Source organism: Phallusia mammillata, chromosome 4, assembly GCF_965637545.1.
Source record: "Phallusia mammillata chromosome 4, kaPhaMamm4.hap1.1, whole genome shotgun sequence".
Classification (NCBI taxonomy): Eukaryota; Metazoa; Chordata; class Ascidiacea; order Phlebobranchia; family Ascidiidae; genus Phallusia; species Phallusia mammillata.
In genome coordinates, this window is record NC_137255.1 from 24,141,550 (window position 1) to 24,153,254 (window position 11,705).

Consider the following 11,705-nt stretch of genomic DNA (forward strand, 5'->3'; position numbering starts at 1 on the left):
AAAAGTTTATCCAATGATTTCTTTAATTTTTATTTCTTTGCTTTTTTTATTTTTTTGCGACAAGACTTTGAATCGTTGACGCATGGAATTAAATGAGATAGTTAATACATCTAAATCGGTTTCATAGCAAGACATGCGTTTTTTTATATAAAAACAAAGGTGAAAATCAAACAAAAAGTTGAGCAAATCGTTTTTACCTTTAGGGATTCTTTGGCAGATATAACTAGCAGTTGATGAACAAGTGGCTTCTTCCCAATGCCAACCGATACTTAACCAGGAACTCGTTATCTTGCTGCAATAGTAACCCTCAGTATGAACAAAATACTCTGGAAGCACAAAGTATGTAGATTGCAGCAATCCGCAATATGCAACATATTTCTAACGGGTAACAAATCTGAGAATCAGCTAAACCCAAAAATACAGATCCAAAATACAATTGTTTTAAACAAAAAACGAATTTGGCCTTAAAGCTTAAGCTAACAAAATAAAACCATTGCGAAATGGGCACACAGTTGTAGTTTTACTTATCTCAAGTTAGGTCGAAGTTCACAAGTTGTTCACGAAAATCATACCACCTGAGCGTATGCATATTTATCCAACAGAAAATAAAAACGTAAGTGTGGTAAAGTGGGAATTTAGGGAATTAAAGGAACCTAGGCCTCTACTTTTAAAAATGTCGAACAATGGCCTGGTACAGGGGTCGGCAACCTTTTTTGCACTGCGGACCGTTTTTGAAAGTAAAATTTTATCGGGGATCGGTCTTCTCCGGTATACATGCTGAAATCGTTTCTTAGCATTTAACCCGAAAAATGATACCGCCCGGTAACGAACTCCTGGCGGCCCGGTACCGGGCCACGGACCGCGGGCGGTTGCCGACCACTGGCCTGAAAAACTCCGGTCCGACTTCTACAACTCCCTCCAGTATATTTAAAAACGAATTAAATTTACAACCTTATCGAACTTTGCACATTATTTTCAAAGCAGAATAAGCTGACTGGGTTTTACCATTATACCAGCTGTCGATAGTTTCAACTATTTTGCGCTAGATTAATTCATTGGGTTACAAATCACATTAGGCCGCTCTGACTAAAACAGTGGTTCTCAATTTTTTCCGGATCGCGTACCACCTGACAACATTTTCTATCGCTGCGTACCACCTAAAGTCCTTTCAAACGACTGCCCAGAACGGAGTTTTTGCCCGAACCAGGTCTGGTCAGATGGGTCAGTTGAGTTGCAATTTTAGATCGGACTTAAATTAGGAATCACAGAGATCTACTCGCGTACCACCTGAAAAGTTCAGGCGTACCACTAATGGTACGCGTACCACAGTTTGAGAACCACTGGACTAAAAGAATATTTCACACTCCAAAGGCGTCAAAAGATTTTCAGTAAGTCCGCGATCGCTTTACGAAATAATATTTTCAGATCCAATTTTCACTTGTTTATTTCACGCTTTCACTACGCATGTGATGGGTAAACGCTAAACTAGTCTAGAGTAGTTCGCCAAGTCCGTTACCAAAAAGCTTTTTTCACAGAAAACAAAAGTAAGCTGCAGAACTGCACGCTAGGCTATAATACTATTCGATAACTTACCATAATACCATTCCGACCAAGTATAGCCTGAAAGAATGCTGTTGAGAAATGTAAGAAGGCGAGATGAAGGTTTCACATTCGCTAGTCTCGCATTTAGCTTTGAGCATGCTTTCTCAGCTTGACCATACGAACTGACTTTGTTGGATCCAATATAATACTCGTTTCCATTAAAAGAATGCCAAGTTCGGGCGGAACATGAATGCGAAATTGCAAACACGAAAAGCGTTAGGTGTATATTGTTTGCCATATGTACAGTGTTGAATATGAAGCTGTAAAAACGCAAAAATGCTTTTTTTACCATTAAAATCAATTACCTACAAGTCTTCAACTTTTTTTAGGTGGTTGATACAACAAGGTTTCAAGGAATAGTGTTTACCTATTTGTTGCTGACAGCATCATTGAAGTTTTTATCTCAGAGTTGTGAGCGGGCCTGAAAGTGCCTTCTGGACCCGACTCGCACTCGATGTTTTAACACTACAATGCCCGAACCAGTTCCCGTTCGTAAACTTAATCGAATCAAATCTATTGTTTCAAAGGTAACAGAAACTCAGAATAACAATTAAGCCGTTCAAGCGCAAAAAGCACACTCTTCGACAAAACTTGGTTACACACCATAAACGGGTGCTATTTGCCTTGCCATTGCTATCCGGGCTGCGCCATCGTTGTCTAAATCTTGTTTCAAATACAAATCAAGTATAAATCGTGTTTAAATATATTTTTCTATTTAAATAAGATTTCAATAATTCTTTAAGAAAGTGCTAATCTACTTCATTCTTTAAATATGTCTATGTTGCAAAGATGATAAAAAATCCAAAAAAATTGTGCAAAACTTGCTTGGTCTCTCACAACAAACACTTACTTGCTTGCTTATTTTCGACGCTAACAATAAACGGATAACGTGTACATGGCGTGAACAAATCATAGCGACGTGTGAAACTTTCTTGTTCCTCTCTTTGTTGCTGGTTTAAATTACCCTGACATAATAAGCTAAAACACTGAATGTATATCGAAAAATACTTCATGCGTTTTCTATGACTGCTGGTTAATTCTCTATTCAAAGGCTTATGAAACCTGACAAGTTAATATTTTATCAGTCACTGAGTATGAAATGCTTCTGAAGAGAATCTTATCTATTGGCTGTGATGCATGGCATTTTAGCCTTAATTGGATTTTCAACTTATGTCCTGTAGCTTGGCTATTGGCCTGTTTATGCCCAATATAATGTTACCTACTGCAATGGTGTGATCGTACACTGTGCAGGTTTTCAACACTGTGCATTGTTAAGTTTTCTGGATCGCTGTGTGATCTATTTCACCAAATTGCATTACACTCATTACACTACACGACCTGCACTGATAAGACCGTACAGGTCGAAACAGTGGTCACTGTCTACAAACAACTTGTTGTTGTACTTGGCTGTTGCTTTTATTCTACATTGATTGTTTCCAAATATTAGCCACGTAACACGATGGCTAGTTCATCTTTTTACAATCATATATTGTGTCCAGCAAGAAAATAAATAACAAAATCTCCAAAAAACAATTTACTCGTCTATTGCAGTACGTGTTTGTAGGAATAATACATTTTGAACTTTTTTTGAAGATATTCATGTCTCAAAAATACTCAAGCAAAACACTTCTGCCAAAGTTTTCTATTATGCAATCAATAGTATTGCAACAGTGCAACGGAGACTATGGCCACCAGTGTCGTAACTACAATATTGTCGATGAGTTTTCAAGCTCCACAACGCAAGTTCATTTCCTGGGCGTAATGTGCTGCCACCTAACAACAACGAAAATGACGGTTTACCTGGTATGAGTATAAAAACTTAAACTAATCGGTGTTGGTAACTAGAAGCGATGATTATTAAGTTAGATAAATTTATAATGCGTCAAACCAGTGGTTCTCAACCTGTCATGGACCGCGCCCCCCTTCAAAAAATAACTTTTGGACTTCGTGCCCCCTTCAAGTAACCCTGTAGGACATGTAGCCCCCTTAAAAATGTGAATGGCAGTCTCATGTTGAATATCAATACTTATTTCGACTTTAAACAGGTCGAATAGAATGGCTCCTGTCGTGGGTTCGAATCTCACCGCGGGCTAGATTTTTCTACTCTATTTTTTCTACCCTTGTCGCAAGGGAATGCTTGGCAGATAGGCTTGTATAGGTACAACCCCAGCAATAGGCCTGACGTACTTTGAATGCTAGGCTTTACAAATTGACTTAATTTTTAATCTAGTATATTGTATACTGTACAATATACAATTCATAGAATACCTGTAGACCAGTCCCATCCCACAGCCCAATTGTGTTTGCATGTGTAATCATCTCGTTAAACTATGCTTCACAGGTATCAAGTGACAATGAAACGTTACGATACCGTTCAGTTCTGTACGAATTCGGATTCTAGATAAAATCCACTCAGTGTTAGAATAATTTATTGTTTCTCAACTTTGTTAGGTTTCAAACTGTTTTTGGCTTTTATTAATAATTTGTGGATTCGATAAAAATATGAGCTTAATTGAACATTATTCAGTTGAAATCTACTTTTTGTTTGGTGCTTCAAGAAATTTGGTTTCAATGTTTTGATCATTATTATTGTTATGATGTAAGTCAAAGTATACGAAATAACCAAAGGAGTTGAAAGAATTGATCACGTCCAAAACGCAATTCCTTAATCTCCAATCCCAAAGATAATACATCCTATATGTGCAGATGTGTGAAATCGAAAGCACAAAATCTGTCAACTTTAGTTTTTATCCAATAACTTACTTCAAAGATAAAACCTGATAGTTACGCAATGTACAACAAAGTTGTAATTGAAAACAGAAAACTACACTGAACATTTTCGTCAACAAGATTGTCAACCGTGCGTCTGCGGACTCAAAAATCCATGAAATTATTTCGTAACACAGTCTACTAATTATTCATTTAAAACCAACAATAAAAGATGCGCTTTCAAAGAATAGCAAATCTGTATTTTAGTGTTTTTTTATACTTAATCCTGTAGTGAACCGGTTTATATCCTACAACCCCCCAAAATCGGTGTAGTTTCCGGCTTGGTGATTTTTTTTCTCGACAAGTGAAATAAACTCAACTCAACTCAAATACACGTGGTTAGTTCAAATAATTTTGCATTTTTAGTTAAAAATTTGGTAAAAATCTATAGGCTACAAAGGTTGCAAAAAATATTCTTGGTTTCACTATTCTCGATGCTTGGTTACAATAAGCTGATGTGGAAGTTTCGTTTACATCATGTAGATCTTTTCTTGTCAATTTGAGAAAATTTCTACCAAAAATAGCATCTCAGTGGCAGCTTTGTTTTTCATTGTTCCAAAATAATTGCTAGTTTCCATGACTCTACTGTTCATAAATCAAAAATGTTTTGAAACTGTTTCTTGTATTGTGTATAAGAGTCTATTCAAATGGTTTGAAATCGTGAACGGTCAACTACCCGTCAGTCACTGTGTGTATGACTTTTGCTTGTTTTTTTAAGCAATTGTCACAATATAATTTAAGTCGTCTAGTCTGTTGTAAGTGATATACTGAACGTAGTACATTTTGATTTAAAATATTCGCATTTAGTTGTTTGAGGGTTTTTGGTACTTATATGCGCAATAACTTTGTGAAAAAAATTCTTCCCACCTAATTCCCTTACTTCAATAAAGACATGTTTAAATAGGTTTGATGCTTATAATATTGTGATTTTTTGTCCTTGCCACCTTTATATCAGTTGTTTTATATAAGGTGGTCGGTTTGATCCTAAATGGTAACTTAGGACAGACTTATGAGAAGATCGTTTATCGAATTAAGTAAATGTTTGACTGGAAATTAAAAAATGGTTTAATCCTTGACTCACCCACGGACAAAACCTTGATCTGAATTCTTTAAAGTCTGTATTCAAACTAATAAAAAAAATTTTTTAAAAGTATTATTTGTCTTAGATTTTTTATTCACAGGTTTGAAAAGCTGCAATTAATACAACAATACATTCATTAACTGTTATTTATAACAACAATAAAACGATAGGGAATGTGCAAACACTATAACAGTTTCAAAGGTCAAGTGGCCCAGTCACAAAGAATATCTTCCTTGTTGTCACAGGGTTTTGGGTTCTAATACAATTTCTGTCATTCATGTTTCCCTACGCAAAAGCTTACGACGCTCCTACAAAGCAAAGAAACTTGAGGCATAAACTGCATTATTCCCCCTAACTCGAAACAATACATAAAAAAACATTAATGCTATATAAAAAAATATATGTAAAAACGATCCAACGGAAAAGCTACGGACTCATTGTGAACATAACGATTCAAGCGTTGCATGCCCAACGAAGACAAAAATAAATAAACAAACAAACATAATGTTCAGAAATCTTATAGTAGAATTTAAAACCTCTATATTGGTATTGGGGCTGGTGGACGGTCATATTGGCAACTTTCATTAGGATTAGGTCTTGTTTCGTGGCTAATTTTCATTGGAATTTCATACACTGACTCTTCAACTGCATTCGGCTTGTTCTGATTTATATCTGCGACTTTGTTTAGTTGTTTGTTGGACCTGCCAATGCAAAAAAACTGCTTGAGATTGTTTTAAAAATGAAAACTGAATATTGTGTACAAAACATTGTGTGAGCTGCATCTCATAACTGCGAATTGGTATCAGGTTTTGAAATGTCGATATGGAAACGTTGGTTAAACAGCAACGGTGTAATTGTATATTTAATCTAAATTCTACACCAGGGCTTTATATCCAATATAGAGTATATTTAAAATAAATCAATGCATTTTGCAGGCAATTCCCCACCAAAATAAAAACAACAACAAAATAGTTCGTTGTAGATTTTGGTTGAAGTTTTCTATTTTACCTTTTCCTGTCCCAGTAAAACACAACAATCAGGAAAACAAGAACCAGAAAGAAAAATCCTGCCACGGCGCTTGGAACTGCAACTGCTACCAATCGGTATTCATTTGCTAAAACCAAGTGTTGTAATGTTAGCTGGAATTGTTAATCATTAAGTAGATGTGCCCTATGTGGAGACCGTCTTATGCCACAGGGACTATATGCAATGTTATTGGTATTATTTTTTAGAGACATGCAGGATTTTAAAGTAGACTATACTATAGTTTAGGCGTGCTACCAAATTCAGTCATGCTATTGTTTCAATAGAAAATTTGCCACCATAAACAAATTCCCGTGCTACCAACGTCAATCATGCTATTGTTTCAATCGAAAGTTTGCCTCTATTCAAAGATTCCAATTAAAGAATGAAGTTGACTAATAAATAGCACTCGAAGCTTGCTGTAAACAATGCACCATAAGATCAACAAACTGGAACACCATAGCCCGGCTACAAAGCCCACATGGTTAAAGTCTTGTCACTATCTGCATTTATGAGACCGTTTATATGCTACAGCAGGTTAGCCTACATGAGTGTAACTTAATTCTTTGTTATTGTTATTGCTTTGTACTCACATTGTTTAAATGATTACTGTTACTTACTTGCTTTGGTGGGAGTTGGATTGTTATGAGTTGAAATGGTTCCTGTTTTCTTTGTTTTCGTGCCTTGCGTAAAACAAAGTCAAGCGCCAATCTTATGTAGCAGCACAAAATCAATGGGTGTAAAATAGTGATTATTTACATTTAAAACTATAACCAGTATAAATTGAGTTTGGGTCTCTAACTTCTTGACTCTTACATCTCAGGGTGTTATCAGTAAAACAATGACCTACATAAACTTAAAAAGCTATTTTTTAATTTTAAATGCTTCTGCAAACGCCTGTTTTATTATCACTAACTAATTAAAAAGTTTAAATTGATTTTGTCATTGTTTTTGGTCATCGATTTTCCTCGCAAACTTTTTAATGGTCATTTATAAACATTTTTGTGTTTAAAACTAAGGTATGTGCTTAGTGCACGAATAATTCCTACAATCTACTTTCTTTAGCCGGGAGAGGATTGTTAACAGTTGAAACGAATCCTGTTTCCATTATTTGGTCTGTGCCTTCTATGGTTTCTGAAATAACAAACAATGTCGATATTTATAGGCACACAAAAACTAAATGCTTAAAATAGTGATTATTATTCATTTTTAATAACAATACAGTTCAGGTTGATGTTTGTGTCTGAATTTCTTGACAATTACGAGTCCAAATTTGTTCACAAGCCTTTGTACTAAATCAGGGCTTCCCAAACTGGGGGTCGCGACCCCGGAAGGGGTCGCTTAACAAACTTGAGGGGTCGCAGAGAGCTGTGCCAATTTCTGCAAAAAGTAATCAATACACTGGCGCGGAGTACGGGGGTGTGAGGGTGCCGCACACCCCCGGCCTTTATCTTTGTATAACGTCAAAATCGCATCTTTGTTCAAGTTACGTCGGTTTTAAAACGTTTTCAGCCAAGCGCAAACGCGCTTGTACTGACGCTATTGATCGAACAGACGTCGGTTGAAACGCAACAATTGCAATTGTTTTAAAATACCCAGGCATTTTAATGCAGCATAAACATGATATATAGAGTTACAAACGTTTAAGCATTGTTTGGCGCAATAACTTTCTCTGATAAAAAATATGCAATAAATTTCCGATTTTCAAGCAGTGTTAAATATCTGTTTTCAAAGCACTGCAACGGCCTAAACTTGGTTCAAGGTGAGCTCAGTTTAGGCGTCAACAATACACGATTTGAAACTTGTATTGCTTTTACTTTATTTTCCGCCCTAACAAATTACTTAAAACCTAAGTCGTTGTAAAACTTGCCGACTCGGTAAATCGTCCTTTACGAACGTGCGTATGTTCTCGACGCACAGCAAACGTTCAAACCACACGAAGAAATTGTGACAAGTGCCCATTTGCAAAACAATCTGTCAGAAACTAAGGCTAAAGCACGTAAAAGTTATCGGTGTTTGAACGTGTAAAGTAGTAGACTCCGAGTACCGGTAGGTTGTTTTTAGTTTTCGCTCGAATTCGGCGTTTCAATAAATACAACAAACGTTTTTTTCGCATTGTTTATCATACCGTGAAGGGTCGCGAAAAATTTAAAGAGATTAAAAGGGGTCGCGAACAAAAAAGTTTGGGAAGCCCTGTACTAAATAATGTCCCAGATTTTACCAACTTTTGAAAGTATTTTTTTAAACGGTTATTTAAAACTAACAAAATCTACACTAGAAAAGCATACAAGAAACAAACATCAGATAAAGTTTTTAAAACCTTGTTTAATGTTGTTTTTTTGCCAAAAACCGTTGCTATAAAATCCATTTACATCATCATTTATCTGCGATAGTTTCATTGTTATTATTGCTATTACGTCAAGCAATATGAATGTCAAACTAAATAAAAATATTTCTTTTTACCGTAAAAGTAATCGTTGTCTCCGGATTCATCACTAAACTCGTCATTTCCAGACCCTACCCCAGAGTAATAAACGGCCACAGATGTGGAGATATGCAAAATTAAAACAACACAAATGGCCAACTTCATTTTGGTTCAGTACGCAATAGGCAACAACTACTTTCTAGAAAAATATGGCAACTACGTTCAACGTTAAGATGAACATAAATTCATAACTGGGATCAACCCTGAAGCGTCTATGCCAGTGGTTCTCAACCTTTTTTACTATGCGACCCCCTTTAGAGATTTTCTAACACCACGCGACCCCTTTACACACGCACACACACAGGAAGTTTAACTACCAGCATGTGTTGATTGTGTTCATCACACATTTGCAATCTAACGTGGCTGCAATAGTTCGGCGTTTTGCTGTATTCCGGAAAACGCCTATTTTTCACTAACTATTTCACTATTTCGTGTTTTTCTTATGTTAAAAAAAACCAAAACCCGCAGTTATAGAAGTATACAATCGCAAATATTGTTGCGCCCGTTCTAAATCAAACGGTCGTGTGAGTTACTATATGCTAAACAAAAGTCACAGGGAAAGTTTTTTTGATACAGATAAAACAATTCCGTGTTCGGTTGCGTCTCCGCGACCCCCTCAAAAGTGCTTGGCGACCCCTTGGGGGGTCGCGACCCCCAGGTTGAGAAACACTGGTCTATGCAGACCAGCGATCACGGCACACTCATATATAAATCACAGTACACCAGGCCCATTGAAGGCGCTATACCGAATCAGCCGGTCACCAAGCATTCACCACCATATGGCAAGGCGTAGGCTAGAGAAATCTAGCTTGCGGTGGGATTCGAACCCACGACAGGAGTCTTTCCGGGACTCGCGATCTACAAACTGAGCTACACAGGCCCTACGCTTCAGGGCTGATACCAGTTATGAATTTATGTTCATCTTAACTGATACTGGTCAATCTGGCGATCCCCTACTACGAAGCTGACATGTGCAGCATACGAGGCAGGCAACGGTGCTTGTGATTCGACTTTCGGCGGATTCTCCACTGGGCCTGTGTAGCTCAGTTGGTAGAGCGCGAGTCCCGGAAAGACTCCTGTCGTGGGTTCGAATCCCACCGCAGGCTAGATTTCTCTAGCCTACGCCTTGCCATATGGTGGTGAATGCTTGGTGACCGGCTGATTCGGTATAGCGCCTTCAATGGGCCTGGCGTACTGTGATTTAGATATGAGTGTGCCGTGATCGCTGGTCTGCATAGACGCTTCAGGGTTGATCCCAGTTATGAATTTATGTTCATCTTAACTGATACTGGTCAATCTGGCGATCCCCTACTACGAAGCTGACATGTGCAGCATACGAGGCAGGCAACCGTGCTTGTGATTCGACTTTCGGCGGATTCTCCACTGGGCCTGTGTAGCTCAGTTGGTAGAGCGCGAGTCCCGGAAAGACTCCTGTCGAATCCCACCGCAGGCTAGATTTTTCTAGCCTACGCCTTGCCATATGGTGGTGAATGCTTGGTGACCGGCTGATTCGGTATAGCGCCTTCAATGGGCCTGGCGTACTGTGATTTATATATGAGTGTGCCGTGATCGCTGGTCTGCATAGACGCTTCAGGGTTGATCCCAGTTATGAATTTATGTTCATCTTAACTGATACTGGTCAATCTGGCGATCCCTACTACGAAGCTGACATGTGCAGCATACGAGGCAGGCAACGGTGCTTGTGATTCGACTTTCGGCGGATTCTCCACTGGGCCTGTGTAGCTCAGTTGGTAGAGCGCGAGTCCCGGAAAGACTCCTGTCGTGGGTTCGAATCCCACCGCAGGCTAGATTTCTCTAGCCTACGCCTTGCCATATGGTGGTGAATGCTTGGTGACCGGCTGATTCGGTATAGCGCCTTCAATGGGCCTGGCGTACTGTGATCGACGTTCAACGTTGTTGTAAACAATTGTTGTCGACCTGTTTCAACAATGCGTGCGGACTGAACAAAAAATCTGCAAAATGTTTTCGTTTTGGCTGTCTAGTAAGGATAATACAAAGCCCGCAAAAGGGTATGAAACACTGTACAGAAGTCAAAAATGCGCTATAAAACTATAACTAATCTATATTTTCAAACTTCAAAATGAAATCAAAACCTTTCAAACGGTGTAGCTGCAGCGTGTTTAGGAATTATCCCCAATTCTACCAGTAACTGTTTTTGCACACCATAAGATTTCAACTTTGCGCAGCTGTTTCTAGGTGATGGTTCAGTGCAATTTTGTAGCTATGTGTTCTTTCGCCAAGGCTATGAACAATATGCTTTGTTTTTCTATGCTTGACGCTTACAAAAAATGCTTATACGTTTCATAACGTAAAACTTTCCATATTAACTGTGTGAAAATTGCTTTTTCCGGCTTTACTGAAAGCGACAACTTCTAACTATATCATCCATGCAACAATATTAGCCAGTTTTCATCACCCAATAAGGCTGCATGGTTTGTGTGCTCACAGTTTACCGAAACCATTCCTATGACTCGAGTCAATTCATGTAGTTTCGAAACTTGACAGGTTAATTGTTCATTACACACTGTGTATGATTTTTTGTATGTTTTGAAAGGAAGTCTTAAACTAGGTTTAGTACATCCTACCAACCACATAAATATTTTAATATCACAGTAAAACTGCCAGTGAAACGGTCAATTTTGTCTATTATGTTATTTATTGCAAATTTAAATTAGGCGTATGTGTAAAAAAATCAAGGTCTTGTAGGTTGCATAAGAATATCAC

At 37.9% G+C, this 11,705-nt stretch overlaps 2 non-coding genes across 2 annotated transcripts; both read left to right on the forward strand.

Moving 5' to 3' along the window:
* Window positions 1-9,992: 9,992 nt before the first annotated feature.
* Window positions 9,993-10,066, forward strand: Trnas-gga (transfer RNA serine (anticodon GGA)). The gene has a single exon. It is a non-coding gene; the product is annotated as a tRNA-Ser (tRNA).
* A 627-nt stretch (window positions 10,067-10,693) lies between these two features.
* On the forward strand, window positions 10,694-10,767 carry Trnas-gga (transfer RNA serine (anticodon GGA)). The gene has a single exon. It is a non-coding gene; the product is annotated as a tRNA-Ser (tRNA).
* Window positions 10,768-11,705: the final 938 nt, after the last annotated feature.